The 17,921-nt window shown below is 29.6% G+C and overlaps 1 protein-coding gene across 5 annotated transcripts in view; it reads right to left on the reverse strand.

Moving 5' to 3' along the window:
- Positions 1-17,921, reverse strand: part of LOC148239260 (potassium voltage-gated channel protein Shaw-like) — a 260,022-nt gene that overhangs the window by 123,610 nt on the left and 118,491 nt on the right. For all 5 annotated transcript variants that reach the window (XR_015810275.1, XR_015810276.1, XR_015810278.1 and 2 more), the window contains exon 3: positions 2,275-2,303. The gene's annotated coding sequence lies outside the window, so the exon portion shown is untranslated. The remainder of the gene's footprint in view (positions 1-2,274; positions 2,304-17,921) is intronic.

Genomic DNA, 17,921 nt, shown 5'->3' on the forward strand with positions numbered 1-17,921 from the left:
ATACAAGCTTTCCTTTAAATTAGAGTTGAATTGTTTAAGATTTAAATTATGGAACGACCTTCAGTTTAATTACCTAATATATTATATTTTTTGAACTAAATGTAATTATTGATTCTCTGATACTATTAATAAGCTGGAAAAGGTCGTTGTGTAAGCAAATAGGATTTGTGATTTCCAGGGTAGTTTTAAAATAATATCTAATTAGTTGTTCGGTGTTCTTAATTACACAAAGCAAACACAGACGTTTGTATAAAATATGTTGTAAAATTACAATTATATTTAAAAATTCCGGGTCATTAGCGAAATTAAGGTAAGCCCAATGAAAGTCGCAATTATTTGTACCGCAGCCACGCGTAACGTTTATTTATACAAAACAAGAATTCCCTTTGTTCTAGGCAAGCAGACGCTCGTAACATTTTTTTTGCACAGCCTCCTAATCGCCCTGCAAAGAGACAATTTAATAAATTGAATACACACCGCATTATACGTTTTGCGAATAAAGCGTTGTCTATTTCGCCAATGATGGATTATGCACTTTGTTCTCACAATGATTGATGAATCGAATGTTTACGTTTGGCCGTTAAAGGGCACAAAACCTTTGTAAACTTTCCTATACAGCAAACACGTAAGTCATTAGTGAAAGTCGGTTTTGACCCATGCAAATTTGTAAATTTGCGGCTTTACTATATGGCGCGTAGATTTATCAAATATACCCTTAACCCAATACCAGTTGTTAAAACTGATAAAAAATACTCCCACAAATTTGTTATAAAAAATGGATATTCAAAGATCTTATAATTAAAAATATGATTAAAATGCTGTTGTTATACTATGTATTTAAATTTAATTATCTATGATTTTTTTTAAAGGAATTTTAATGGTACATCAGCATTTTTACAATTTATGTGATTCGATATGTAAATTTATTTATGGGCATTTTTAATAATAAAAAATCAATGAAGAGTAAATAGTAATACATCTAGTAGATCAAGTTAAATAATATATCAAGCTAATATTTTATAAAATAATCTTAAGTTGTATAGAATTTTTAAGATCATTTTTAACTAAAAATTTAATAAAAACTTAAGGGGCTTAGGCAAAACAAAATGAAATGATATCATCAAACTAGGTACCGTAAACGTATCCTTATACATATGTATGTTTTGTATACATATGTATATGAATCCGATATTTTGTATGTATCACTGATTCTACGTTGAATGCCTAAGTCGGGCAAGATTATGGAAATAAGGCGTATTTCAAAGGAACGACCCCGGCCCTGTACACAGATGAAAATGCCTCTCTTTACATCTGCTAACGTAAGATTTTTTCCGGTGAAAGGAAGGGACAGTTTTTATTGATACTCGAGCCGAGAAAGAGAAATCGTTTATAGCATAAAAGGTGATTGGCGAATCAGATCGGATGTGATGAAAAATAACATCACGCTATATTTGCATGTAAAGCTTAACGGCGAAAGAGATTACTTGGCGGCGACGAACTTTTTCGAGGCTTCTAGACTTCCAAGCTCATCTTTGTGCCATTTGTTACTGTCGTAGACATGCTTGAGAGATTTGCTTGAAAGATACATACCGACACATTTTGCTTATCTTATGTGATACTACACCTGACAATGATTTAGTTTGCTATAAAATAAATTCCTTATTTTAAAAGATGCTTTAACATTTATTTTAAATATAAATATAAGTAACAAAGACATATGCTTTCTATTTATATTAAATGGATTTGATGTATTGGTTTAAATACATACATATTTAAATAAATAGCGGAAAGAAAAACATATTAGTATAAAGGTTAATTAAATGTTTCTTTACCTTCATTTTTGTTTTAAAATGGATTTTTTGCGTACTTATCTAAATCATAAAAATAGTATTATTAAAGTATTTTTAATAATTCTATTACTTATAACTCATATAATCAGAGTACAGTAAAAATACACATACAAAGGCAGTGAATTAAAATAAATTGTAGAAATAAAAAAACGTATTTAACCCATACCAATGTGGGTGTTTACAAGCTCTCTGAAATTAAGGAACAATGTACCGCAATAAGCTCCAATCTGCATAATCGGATCAGGAACGTTGCCAATTGCTCCAAAACGCAACAGTGCTTGTCAATTTTTTTCTTCCGTTCTTTGTTTTTGTTCTTAATTTAGTTAAACGCGAACAAATAGTTCGAGATGTTTTTTTCATCGTGTTTATAATAAAAAAGAAATAAAAAATAATTAGTGTAATAAATAATATGTTTTTTACTCACGCTCCCTTTCACTGCTCACCCTTGAGTGCCTGAAACGAAAATATCATATTTAAAAACATTTCATTGTTATATTATATAATAAAAATGTAATAAATAATTAACAATTATTATCTATATCTATATTATAATCTTTTCTATTTATTTTTAAAATTATTAGGTTAAAGTAAAATAAAATCTATATTATAATTTTCTTTGACGTAAAGTTTTATTGCTTTAATGCATTATTAATTTTGAAATGAATATTATGTATAAAAGCACTCTGATTATTATAGTAACTACAGCAATATATATTATTACACATTATTTATTTGATATCAATCCATTTGTACAGAATTCTTTTTCTAGTGATTATTTTTGTATGCACAAATATATTCTAATTTATTCTTATTTATAGTTTTGCATATCCTTCGTAACAAATATTGTTTTATTATATTCCGGTAGTAATTATTATTATACTTAAGCTAATACTATTAAAGTATTTATTATGTTTATTTTTACGCTTTAAAATATAACATACAGTAGATCCTCCCAATAACACGGTGAATTAGATGCCTCTAACTTTATGTGTGAGCGAGCTAAATGGAGGATATCTTTTTCGTATATTTTTACTCCCCCCCCCCTCCTTACTATGACACAAGAAATAATTCAGCCAGAATGCTGATTGTTTTACACTGTAACATAATTTAAGGGAGCCGCCTTATGATAAAAAAACATTATATACACGCACAGAATAAAGAATATCTGTTCTATGTATGCACATGATGCATTTGCTCTTGTGTTTTTGCGGCGTTTTCGCAATATAAAATGCTCAATCTTTTTCTAGAATATACATACATCATCAAATATTATTTTCATCTTAATTTCATCCATGTGTGAACAATGTGACTAACTCGTATTTAACAAAAATTAGGAATATAAAACTTTTTATACAAAAGTATTTATTTTTACAGGAAATAATAATTTTTAATATTTTTAAATCTTAAGGATGAAAACCTAATTTATTATTCAAAGTTTTAAATTTAAGCTAGTAGTTTGGGTGTAAGCACAGGTATTTAACTTTATTTTCTAGTTAATTTTGGAGAGGCGGTGGATAATTTTAGTAAATATATTAATTTTAGTTTATCTAAATTTTTCATATTTATAGGTATTTAAGTATAATTTAATCTGGTTCAAGATCGTAAGCACTCGTACATAGCTAAAGTTAAAATCTAGTAATATTTGCGTCAAATAATGTGAAAGTCGATGGAATCAATTTATGAGCCGAATAAATAGCTATATATGGAGTTAACTTTTTATATTCTCCTAATTCAAGTAGATTATCACAGCACTGACCCTCGAAGGAGGTATTATGGTACTGAGAAATGTTGATCCACTAAAACTGTAACCACAATGGAATGCGGTTAGTTGTATACATACTGCACACATGTGATTGAGGCGATGATTATGTCTAGTAAATTTTGAGGTGAGGATATGTTTATTAAATAAATTATATTAATTTTACTCTTCATAAAATAAACACAAAAACGTCTAATAACAGTGTAAGAGATGCTTTTTTTACTTAAAATGTATTGGAGTGACAGGGTCAATCGCCAGTTGATTCGCAACCTATTAATGATTCACGCGCGCGAACGGCATTCGATAAAAGTTAGCTGATTTGTTTTAAACGGATTCGCTCTGTGGAATTTAAAGATTAGGTTTTACAACTTAAAGTTTATTTTAAGTTGCACTCACTGTCGTTTTAAAACACCATTGAGTAATTGATCTTTTAAATAATTCATTTTAAAATAATATTGTCTCGCTCCAGATTAGATTATTTTAATTGTAAATATTTGGTTGTTTTTATAATTTTGGTAAAACACCTAATAAAGATTCTAAAACATTTCTAAAATATCACTTACTTTTATTGCTTAAATTATTAAAATAATATTACTTTTGTAAGTAATAGTTAAAATTACAAAATAACAGCAGGCAAAATATATTTTTTGGTATACCCTCTTTTAAAACAAAAAAAAGATCGTCACATGCCTCGACTCAAAGAGCATAATGTCATTATTAAAACTCAGTCGTTTCGTCCTGTCCTTGTTTTGGCAACAAATTTGCCCGCTGGCAACACTGTCGTGCATTTATTTTACGGCCACAATAAAATTGTAATGCGAAGGGAATACGATACACGATTCAGGACCGACCTCTCTTTCCTCCTTCTCCAGTACAAGTTTTTCCTCGCGCTGTTTTACAGTCTCCGGTATTTTTTTTATAGCTCACCGCGACGCGTAAACTTTCGGTCGAGTTTAACGCGCACGACTTGAACCGAATCCATCGATGTTTGGCCGATAAAGTGTACCCGAACCGTTTGCGACCCCTACTCCCATACTAACTGCTCTGCTCTTTTACGTAATCTAATTGTTTTAGAGTGTTCGAAGGGTGAAATTTATTTTTGTAATTTTTACCCAAGCAGATGCTGGTTGCGTCGTTTGGTTAGATTTATTAGTTAATTCTGAACCGCCCTGTCTTTATGTGTGTGTGTCGGTCGTCAATCTTCATCTATCATTTAACCCTTTGAACTCGTATTTTTTTTTTGGTTGGGGTAGTGCCAGCTCGTATTTAATTTCAAGATTTTTTATAAGTTCAATTTTTGGAAGTAAAAATGAAATAAAACATGTTTTGACTAATCTTTTTACAAATTAAAATTAATACAGCGAAAGGTGGATAGTTTGTCAGTATTTTAGTTAAAAAAAAATTAATTAAATATTTAAAATACATTATAATTTTAATACTTTAATCGGAAAATAACTTTTTATATTGTACTTTTTTAAATAACTTGTAAAACGATAACCATGAAACTTAGAAAAGAATAATTTATTAAAATGTGTTCACGAAGAATTGTACTTACTATTCACAAAAAAAAAAAATGACATAGTATTAGGTATACATAGTATAGGAAGGTAAATGTAATGATGTTTTTAGATGATTTTTCGTCCATCGCAATCAAATGCGCGGCAAAACAAATAAATTAATTATTTAAAAAACAGCTGAGTGTTGTACCGGCAGAGGTTTATAACCATTAAGTAATTTGTAAATAGCTAGATGTCATATGAATTCTAAATAATTAAAATATTGGACTGATTGTATTTTTTTGCACCTATCGTTTATTATCTTGCGCAATGCGCTTATTATCTTGCGCATCGCGCTCGTTCTATAGCGTTTAGCGCTCATAACATCGATCAAAAATTTGCGTTCATACAAAAAAATAATGGTTACAATATAATTTAATCAAGATTAAAATTACAAAGAGTACAAGTTTTTTACTTGTTGTTTTTTTTTCTTAGTAAAACCTTAGTTTTTAGTTTTTTTTAATTGTTGTTTTTTCTTGGTAAATAGTTAATACATTCCCATTAACAAGTTTTACACTTTTTAGAAAATCAAATTACAATAAACGTATTATAAAAAATAAATAAATATACTGTTAGTTAAATAAAACATATAATAACATAATAACGTTTTAAAACATATTTAATACGAAAAATTGTTATGCACCTTACAATAAATAAAACACAAACAATATGCACATCAGCACATATGTTTTAAGCAAAAGGATACATTTTGACGATTTAACCAATGATTTTTAAAAGAAAATTTAACACTTTTGACGCTAAGTTGCCGATAATGAGATTCCGAATAAAGTAAAGCGAAGGTCCATATATAAAGGAAAATGTAGATTAAGAAATATGGTTCTAGGACACTAACCACCTGGAAATATACCCCTTGGACAATAACCCCCCTGGACATTTTCCACCGTGCAAATAACCCCCTGACAATTAACCCATCATGCAAATAGCCCCCCTGACAATTAATCCCCGCCACGTATAAATATAATACAGATATTACTTAACACGTCTCGTGACGCTCTATTATACTTAATAAAACATATACTGATGCCATTACCAAAGTTTAGCTGTATTATACATACATATGTATCTAGCCTAATAATATTTTTTATTTTTTTTAATACTCTTTATAACAATTTTGCTCGCACCGGTCACCGGTACAAAATATACAATACGTATACTTTCTTCGTAAGTGTGTTGGTTTTATTGATATTTTAAAAATTCTGTATTTTGCTGAATGAAATAAATTAGTATTGATATTGATTATTCGTATTAAACATTATTTTATTAAAATAATGACCATTTATTATAGATAATAACAACTTATATAAAATACTTATCTCTATTAATCGTCAGGGGGGTTATTTACACGGGGGGTTAATTTTCAGGGGGCTATTTGTCAGGGGGTTATTTGCACAGGGGATTATTTGTACGAGGGGTTAATGTCCAGGGGAGTTTTGATGGAGATATATGTCCAGGGGGTATTTGTCCTGCGTTTACGTGCACTTAGGATAGGAATATTTAAGATACGAAAAAGAAGGCCAAATTAAATTAGATATTTTTTAATATATTCACTGTCTATGCCAGAGGTCAGAAAATTACGGCCAAATCCAGCCCTCTGCTTATTTTAATCCGGCCTGCAAGTAATTGATAGATTTGACATATAAAAAAATCTAACAATCTAACAATCGAGTTAAGGAGCTAGCTATGTATCACCTTATAAGGTGCTCCTATTGCTTTGTATTTCACCGTGACGTTATGAACTTTAAATTTGACAGCATCTTCAGTGCCCACGTAACGCCTTTTGCAATAGATTTGTTCGTTTACCAGTTTTTCGGCGAGAACAGTTGCTAAAAGATAAGCACATTGTGTGTAACATCAATAGACAACTAAATAGCAGTTTTTTTAACTCAATTCAGTGGTTTTAAATTATTTTCGATTAACACCATTGCTTTTGCATGGCTCTCTAAGTCAAAATATTACATGTAGCCTTTGCCAAATAGTTAATATTTTGTATAAGTAAAGGGTTATGTATAAATAGTAGCAGTATTTATCCATTTTTAAAGGCTTCTGCAAACAGTAAGTTACTAAATAAGTTACTGGTTTGCACTAAATTATTTATTCAAGCAGTCAATGCTATGTTAAAGTGACAAAAAAAATAGTTTTGATGAATAGTTTGCATGGAACTACTACAAATGAAAATATTAATAATAAAGTTGAAAAACGTTAACAAAGAACATTTTAAAGTGAATTTCGAATAAAATGTGTAACATCTGATGGTGGTAAAATTAAAAGCAGAACAAGTATAAGCTTTTTTAGAAAAAATATGATTTTTGTAAAAATGCACTATTCACCAACAGGTACTATAGAAAACATTTAAATTTATTGTGTATTATTAAAACAATTGTAATAACCGTAAACTTTATTAACTATCATGAACTTAACCGTCATCAGTTCTGTGACTATTTTTTTATCATAATATAAGCCGTATATTTCGACTTTCTCTACCATACAGTAGTCCAATGGCCCAGTCATGGTATAGGTTGACTAAGATTTTTTAAATCATAGGAGCGATTAAAATTTTTTTCAACGAAAAACCACGCCCTCAGCTATTATTATCTGAAATTAAATAGATTTGAGAATTAGCCTTTGCTGCAGATATCATGAGATTTCTTAACAGATTAAACTTAAAGCTAAAAACAAAAACAGTGCTTATATTTAATATTTACACAACATTTGAATATTTGAGAGAAATGATAAAGCTCATTTTAATTTTGCTTCCTGGCCCGCTGAACTTAAAATATTTACAATCTGGTCCTTCACAAAAAAGGTTTGCCGACCCCTGGTCTATGGTGTTACACGAGCAAAATAACCTTGTCTATATTCTTCAGTCATATGTTTTACAGAGAGACATTCAAAGCGCGTCATGGCGATTTTACAACTTTATATTTAGATTGTCTTGTATAACCGGTAGTCCTTAAGCCGTTGAACTGATATCCTAGAGACTATCGGTTCAGGTCCCCGCAGCAAACTAAACATTTTAATATTAAGAATGCGCTATTATTAAAATTAAGCCCTAACTGCTAAGCGACATCTATTGATTGTAAGCTGTAATTATAGTTAACAATATATAATAGATATCACTAATTTACAAACCGTGTTTTAAATATTATTCAATTAAACGTGTAAGTGTTGATTATGTTGTGCATAAACGACTTTTAACAATAGTTTTTCAATGACGCATATTTGAGTCATCCACCTTTAGAGTGTAAATAATAAGTAATAAATTTATATAAGTACAATACAATCCTAAAACTTACTGAAAAAAACATGTTTTACAAGACTTTTAACCCTTTCACCGCGGATGACTTCTATAGGTGTCATCAAGAAAATCGCCAGTACTCATTGGACATTTAAAGGTGCCGTAAGCATTTGAGCCTAATAAAATGGCTTTTTAGTATAATTTAAGGCTATAAATCAATTATTTGATCCATAATATTTTTAAAAATATGGCATGAATAGGTGTCCCCACATATTAACAAATTTCGAAATGGCGCCCAAAAATATCAGCTGTGGTGATAATCTAAATGCAATCGGGGCCAGGCCTCACCTAATTTTTTTGTACATAAAAAAAATTAGATAGGGCCGGTAAAGTTTTATTATATTTTGTGAAAATGATCAAATTTTATATTTAGACAAATATTCTACAAGTTTTTCGTATGTATTTGCCCATTTGAGGCAGAAATGATAAATATTACATTGTTTTTTTGTGGGGATCTGTTTTGGATTGGCAGGCGTTCTTACACCTAGAACGAACCAGCGTAGCTTGGCCTCGTGGCTTTATTTTTGAATTTTTAAGTATTGAATTTATTAAAACAGTTTTTAAAAATATAATTATAATTGATCGTAAAAAATGATTACATTAAAAGAATATCCTAAAACTTAAAACTTTAAATACTTGTACAAGATTTAAAATTGGTAGAAATAGTCTTAGCATAAACGCATACTATTACTGTCACAGTAATAATATATTATTATATCATCATTCGTAATTATATGGATAATTTTTAAAAGAAAATCAATATATGTATTTATAAATAATTAAAACACAGATTACTAATTCTGTTTTACATAATTTAGCTATTTACTAGCTCGAAAATATATTAAATGTGTCGAGACTAATATTATCGTTTGAGTTGAGTACCCAGGTCGATAGTTGTCAATCGCTCATTTTACTAGTGCGAGCGAGTAAGCGAGCTCTGCTAGCATAACGGCATCTCGCTCTTTTTTCCGTCTTAAAAATTTTATTTTTATTTCATAACAGACACACAATATAAAGTAATAATTATGCACAATTAGAGCATATGATCCCGTTTCATCCCATATCATAAAAATATAGATGCCCTTAGAAGGAAAAAATCAGTTTTAAAGCATTAATTGACAACCTAAATCTGTCAAGTCTAGCGCGATGCCGTCCTAACAGCGCGCGCTTTGACCATGTTCCGATGAAAAATTTTACAATAAACTTACACTTGTAAATTTAAGATTATTGAGTTATTTGCATAAGTTAAAAATTCAATATTACTGAAATGTGTTTAACAGAAGTCTTTTTACTATTAATAAATTTAAATTTTCAAAATTTGCTTGAACACAAAGCCAATAAATGCATTCAAAGTTTTGTCGACATATTGTCGACGTTCGAGTACAACGCTTAAAATACGATGTCGACACATAGTCGACTTACGAGCGCAAAGGGTTAAAATGTTCTAATTCAACTGTGAGAGATATATTTAATCCAATGAAATTGTTTCATGATAAATTCTAATAAATAAATCACGTTATATAAAGTTTAATCCATACGAAAATGTTTAATTTGATAATTTATTAAGTAGTTCAAACGTACAAAACGGAGTTCCAATGCATATATTATATAATACACTTACTTTTTATCGATCTTAAATTTGTATGTAGCTATTGTAATGGTCACGAAAACCAAAATTAGAGGTCAATCTAATGACCCCTTCAAACAAATGAAAATAGTGACCGAAAGTCTCGAAAGTAAGACCAATAACAGTATTTTTTTTACTAAAGTGGAGGAGAGATTTTATGACAAAACAATTGCGTTGAAAATATTTCATATCCGCACAGAGACGTTAATCACTCATTTTTAAAACACTACCCTTTTTAAAAATATATGCTATCTAACGGAGCAAAAAATCATTTTATTATTTTCTTATTGTATTAGTTAAGCAATATATTCTACCTTGCGCATAACTATATTATTGTTCTATCATTTAATTAATGATAGCCGAAGTAGCTATATAAGTCGTTTATAGTGTAAGGCGTAAACATATTTCGTGGGTGTGTCCAAGAAGCGATGCAGTTGGCCAGAAACATCCTCATCTGAGATTCGCCAATGCTGTGCTAAACCAGCATTATACAATATTTATTTATTTTTTAAATATTTTGTAAGGCGTAAGCTCATTTTTTTGTGTGTTGTAATAATACAACCTGTTAGGTTCAATAGCCATAATTTAATTTAAATTATTAAAAATAAATTTATGCGTTATAAATGGATAAATCTGTATCAACTGGGTAAGTTAATCAGACATAATATATACCAGACTGTGACATCTATATTATCAATTATAAATTATTATCTGTAATATAATTTATAATCAATAGATGTTACTACAGCTAAGGTCAGTTTTTATTAAATGCGCATTTTTATAAATAAAAATTTGAGTGCCGCTGACGGTGCTTAAACATGCAACCTCAGAGTTACTAGACTTAGATGTTACGAACTGCGCTATTCCTTATTTATGTATGACATTTGTTTACAGAATGAAAAATGAAAGATGCAGTAGACGTATAGCTACATGTTATTTATAGCGTGCGCCACTGACGTTACGCCCTACGAGTCCAACCCTTATGGGCGGGCACCCAGCTTTTGACGGCCAGATGAACGGGATCCCCACCCCTCGTAGTAGTTGCATTAGTATTTCTCCCGAGCGTTCTGGCTGGCCTGCATTGCATGCATTGCGTATAATCATTGTAATAACACTACCCCTCTGATCTTCGAGAGATGTATATGTTGCCTCAGTCTCAACATTGCCCCTCGGTTCTCCTCATGGCCGAGTCCTTTGGCCTTGCTTGCGTTACTCTGCTATGCTTTGTTCGTCATCAGTAGTACCTCGCGCCTTACTTCAGACGGCCAGCCTAAGAGATCACTTCCTCGCAATAATTTGGGTTTTAACATCAAGAGTGATTTCTCGCTCTCACACACTATAAGCGGCATGTGGGGGACTAGCGCCGAGACAGAGGCACCAGAAGAGACGAGCCAATACACTGCATGGACACGAGAATCGTCCAGAATCATCATAAGAACATATAACGCCAGATCCCCGCTGATTCACGAAATCACAGCGGGCAATAATACAATTTGACACGCCAGCGAAGAACCTCACTTTACATTTCAACTTTACCATCTGATAGCGGCATCTACATTTTTCTACATACGTGATAATTTATATATGTTTATAAAATAAACTTACTAGCTTTACCGGCGTCTATTTGGTTGCAAAGAAAACCCGAAAGTTCTTTAATTACTGTATGAGCTTTAAGAAAAGGACTGTAAATTTAAAATTAATTTATAAAATTATAATAAGCTAAGAAGGACTGATCTTACAGATACAATATATAATTTAAAATAATCGTTGGCTCACGTGAGATTTTAATCCGAAACTTTTAGAAAGTAATCTATACTATAATTTATTTAAAAGGGTTAAAAGGGTTAAGGCAATTGTTTGTATAATATATATCCCCAGTAGTAAAAAATGATTTCAATTTTTAATTCAAGTAAATTTATTTCTTAATTGCATTGTCTTTGCCATTAAAATAATTAATTAATAAGAAAAGTTTTTTGGATAGCCTTGAGGAGATTGTTTTTTTTTATTTTTTACTTTTCTTTTATAATCTAGAATATTTATATGTAGTAGCAAATCAAAATAATTAAATAAAAATCTAAGGGTATCATTAAATGATTTTCACTATTTTTTTTATTAAATAGTTTATATAAAATTATAATAACTTTATCATTATGTCAAAAATTGTTTGATTAAAGCAAGTCTATACATATTCCTACTTTTTTGTTAATCAAATATATAAATTATGTTGCATAATTTAAATTAGGAATACTGTGATAATAAATGGAAAAAAATATCGATTTTATTTTAAAAATTCATTAAAAAGGAATGCCATAAACATTATTGCAAAAACCTTATCGTACAGTGAAATATAAATACATCCAAATAATATCAACACCTTCCTGAAATCATTTCCTTTAATCGGAAGAAAATACAATCTTAGTGACATTGCGTTATTATATTATTGTATATATTATTTATTTAACCAAAAATACGTAATATATTATTTTCGTGTAAAAAAGCACATAATCGGATTTGAAGCTTACTGCGCAAAATCACAATGAAGAGATATTAAAGCATCTGCGCAGATACGGTCCTGCGGTTTGAGGTTTTTTTCTGTCATTGTTCTTCTTTTTGTTGTTCATTTGTAGATATTAAGACCTTTGAAATGGACGGTCGACGCAACGAACCTTTTCTTGTTGTACAAAAGGAAATCCATTATTGAAATTATGTTCTTTGGACTTACGACGTCGAGCAATATCCATCTGCTTAACGTCGTCCATTATATTAATGGCAGATAAACGAAACTACTAATGAGTGATGTTTCCTTTTTTGCGCTTTGTGTTGAATGTGCGAAAATATATAAATATAACGCTCATGATAAATATAATAGATAATTTAACAGTTTTATATTTATTTTATTATTAAAATATTATTTAAACAAAATAAAAAAAATAGATTGAAAGCTATAGAACAGTTGTTTGTTTCCCATTCAATGTTGAATGTATGTGAAATTAAAATATTGATGTACATAGCTAAACACTTTTATAATATAGTATTTTTTATATTGAATTATATATTATACATAGCATTAACACTGCAATTTATAATTTATTTAATTAGAAATCTGACCATAATGACATGACAGGTTTCCTGAATAGGTCAAGATAACTATTATTCAAACAATAATGAATATTTAATGTTGAGAACTTTTCCACATAATTTTTCCAGATCCCTATATTAATTGCTCAAAGCATGTGCTTAGCAAATTTGTTGAAATGCTGGATGGTTAATTTTTAAATACCGGTAGTACCAAATGTCGAAATTAATATATTTTAATGATTTTAATAAACGTATAAATTATTTTGATTCCGATACCGGTATTTCCGGTATTGTAATCTTTATTTATGACAAAAGTTTAAAAACTAAGGGTCTTTTTGACTAAAACTAACGTTCAAAATCATTATGAAAACGTTTTTTTCGAAAAAAACTGGTTAATATCGTTTAATATTTTGCACATTCGACTAAAGATAAGGGTCAAATTTTTTTTTATAAATAAATAGTAACGGTGTAAATATTTAAATTTTCGAAAAAAATAATAACGGTTATTTTTTTAATTTGAATTAACAATAGCCGTCAAATATTTATTTAAAGTTATTTATATTTTTTTTAGCTAAACAAATTTAATTTTTGACTTAAAAATAGTAATAAATAATTTTAAGTTTCAATTTACGACAAAAAATACTATAAAATAACAAGTGCAATTTAATTTTTTAATAAAACGATTTGTTTGTACATTATCAGAACAGTGAACACCCCATGAATAACTCTTTGCAATGAATTATTTTTCTGATGAAAAATCCCTAGATTTATCTTACGTAAATGCATAAAAATATTATTTATTAAAACAAAATATTTATTTAAATCCACGTATCTTTTAAAATATTTTTCTGTTAAATTGCATTTATATAATGCAGGTAAAATTTCTGCAAAAGTAAAAAAAATGAACTATAAAATATCTTAAAATAAAAGCTTATGAATTCAATATCGATATGTTTTTGCTTCTCAATCTTTGACTGCTTATGAATAAAACATTTTAGTCAAATGGCAATATAGTGGGAAAAATATTAATATCAAAAGAGTGTAATATAAAATATTCCATCCATTACAAATATAAACGAATTCTGTACGTATAGTTTGGCCATAGTAAATAAATCGACCCCCACACCCACAATATATTTGTTGTTTACTGCACTTAACATGATCCTCAGCTGTTCTATGCATTTTAATAAAATACTAAAATTGAAATAGCATTATGTATCTTTAGCTGAACGTGCTACACAACCCACAGCTGTGTAACCCTATATAAAAATACAGCAGTGTTTAGAATTCATACAGACTACAGTAAAGAAGAATTTATCATTTAATGGACGAGGAAGAGGTATATGACTTTTTACAAAATTACCTAAAATAAATATTGTATGAGAGATGCATGGCATAATCTCTAGATATCATACAGAATACTTTAATTTACTCAATAATTATTATTTTCTGATAATAACACTATCCTTAACATAATCCAACAGTACATCGTCCATTATTTTCTATGCCAATGGCAATTAGGATAAATGTAACTACAATGTTTTAGTCTATTCCTTAGAAACTGCAATTCATTTTTACATAGTAATTAATTCGCCATTCATAAGCAAAAGTAACTGCATGAATTATTACATAAACAGTACAAAAAATCTAAATATCTATTTTCGTACACGGTTAACTCAAAAAAGCTTCTGTTAATATTAGTTAAAACTTTATTTTTTTGCCAATCACAAAACCGAATGTTTGTTTGCTCGCTAACAGTCGACAAAATATGTTATTTATCTGTTTTTTATACTCGTTAAAATAATATCCTTATTTTATTAAATCATCTGTCGAGGGGTTCGTTTAATTGTCTTTGGTTATTTCATATTTCCCAGTTTTATTTTATTGACGCCAATAAAATTGAAAACACAAGCGTCGGGCCCGAATTTATTTTTCCCAATGAAATAACCCACACCGTAAAAGGGTTCCGGGGGTGGATAATTCCAATTGGCCGCCACCACCCCCTAAATTATTACCAGTAAAAATTGAAAGCCGTCCGGGCATTAATGCGATGCCTTTTTATTTGATTTACGACCGTCAATTTATAGTGCTAGATAGTATTGACCCAATTCATTGTATGGGACCAATCAATTATATTATCGATTGTGTGAGCGACCTTGAATGTATTTTTTCTGTCTAATCTAGTGATGGATGTAAGGGAAAAAGTAGTTCAAAGAGTGACCAAATTTATTTTTTTATATTCCAAGTTAAGTAATGTAACGGCGCGTTTAGAATTCATTTTTAAGCTTACCCGAGTCACAAAAGACGCCATTTGCAAAATCTTTGTTGTTATGGTTAAGGATAGAAACGAGGTTCTTTTGATAAATACAACACAAACGATGACTTTCCAAAGAATTCGTATTCATAAGGCAAGTATTGTATATATTATATAGGGTTACTTTATAATGGTATGATTAACCATAGCGTGTTAATAATAATTATGGAGGAAGTAGAAACCAAGCATTAGAGAAATGATCCATAATACAAAAACAACATATACTGACAACTTGACAATTTAAAAATATAATGATCTTTTTAATAATTTGCCAAATCAAATAAATTAATATTGTAGAAGTCTAATTTAAAATAAATAATATTTCATTATTTTCACAGTTTAAAATGATGTCTCAATAATTTGATATAGTAATTCATTAAAAATTATATAAATTATATTATAGTATTAGATAAACTATTTAATTTAATTTTAAACATGGAGTTAATATAAATTTAAGGTAATAAATTATTATTATAAGACCGACTATTTTCATATAAAGGTTAGTATATGTAATGTCTTAAAGTAACTCATTCACGTGACAAACTTTTCAGTTCACCCGTGCAAAGTTTGCAGCTTGAGAAAATTAACTACGAAAGCTCCGTTATTAATTTAGGGTCCGCCAAGGTCCAAAGCTCCGCGGGACTAATTCGATTCCTTAACTCTCAACTTCGATTCAAAAACTTGGATCGAAAACGACATAAACGATATAACTAAACAGAAACGTGTAATATGTTGCTGAACAATGTATATATATATATATCAACCAATCATTTTTTCCCAAAATAACTTTTAACAAGACTACTGGGTTTCAAGAGACAGCTATTTATGTATTTATTTGATAAATATAGTGACAAAAAATCAGATACTCTCAAACAAGTTTATTTATATATAAATATAACAGTGACAGAATATTATAACTTTATGCCAATTTCGACAATAAATTTTATTCGTAACACAAAACTTTGAGTGTTACGATGCATTATATTATGTTTATATTTAATTTATAAATTAGCTTGAAATCAGACACTTAAACCTAAATCAGGCATGATTTATTCCCAATTTATTTATCATACCTTACATAATCCCTCAGACAATCTTAAGATCGTTAAACTGCATTTTTTATATCTAGAATAGCTTAAGAGTTCAAGACTGAGGTCACGAGGTTTATTAACGACGTCAAATGGCTTTGGATGACACAGCCTGCTACCGCCCATTAGCAGCACCATAAATCCAGGTGAACCAAGAGCTACCTGCGAGACTAGCGTACCGTAGCCCTCGATAAAATACCTCTGAGCCTATAATAAAAGACGAATTTTGACACGATAGTAGTGTGGTGTGTCACTAAACAGCAAAAATGATTAGTTTTCACCCTTTTGACGGGTGACGTTTCAGCGCTGGGTTTGAAACGTGTTCGGTGTTCGAGATCGTATTAAAAAATGTATGTTGTTGTGTATGTATTATGCTGAAGTGATAATATTTTAAAAACACACATCCTTCTATACGTTTGGTGACAAATTAAATTAAATTTATACAAATCTGTAGAATTGTCTATCATTTAAGAGCGAATTAACATTAGTGTCGGAAGATAATTATCACTCAAAGTTGAATTGAAATTAAATGTTAATAAAAATTGCAAAATTGCGAATGACAAGAAACACGTGAACGAGCTAAAATTTTTGTTGATTTGAATTTACTAAATAATTTGCTTTTTTAGTAACGAGTGAACAATTACGTTGATGTAAAATCTGCTCTCTTGTCCTTTTCTGAGGCGCTACATTGTGCGCTCGTTAATTCAAAAGCGCATTTAAATGCTTGACGTGGAATATCTTAGATGGTTTTTTCTGAGATAATGTTATTGCATTAAAAAAAGCACGCTATAAACATATTTGTCTGCTCTTAAAGAATTTTGGTCATTAAGAGCGCGCGCAAAAGTTGTTAAAATATAATTATTAACGATTAAATTAAAGACTAAAATTTAAAGAGTATTTTGTCTAAGCAAAAATCATACTGAAATATTATTTTACTTGAAAAACTATTCATAATTTAACATACTATTCGATCTATCTTAAATTTATGATAGATAGTTTAATATTATAGAGTGTAATAGAACGCTTCCAATTTTTTTGGTATTATTCTTTCATCTCGATTTTTCTATATACATTTTTTAGTGGCCTCGAATGAAAAACATAAATAATAAATTCACCCCCGAACCGAAAGTTTATTCTCATCGCACCATTATGCATATTTGAGAGCGTCGATAACCCATGGCTTCGACACCATCATTAAATTTGTATAAAGCCTCGTGTATAGCTCGTAGCGACTTTTTTCAACCGTTCCCGAGATCGAGTCGTTTTTCAAGCGTCAAAAATACGCCGCGAAAAGGAGGTGAAGGAATAAGTAGAAAAACACACTGACACACAG

This window comes from Plectrocnemia conspersa, unplaced genomic scaffold (genome assembly GCF_051122295.1).
Source record: "Plectrocnemia conspersa isolate PC_06_02 unplaced genomic scaffold, ASM5112229v1 ptg000001l, whole genome shotgun sequence".
Taxonomy (NCBI): Eukaryota; Metazoa; Arthropoda; class Insecta; order Trichoptera; family Polycentropodidae; genus Plectrocnemia; species Plectrocnemia conspersa.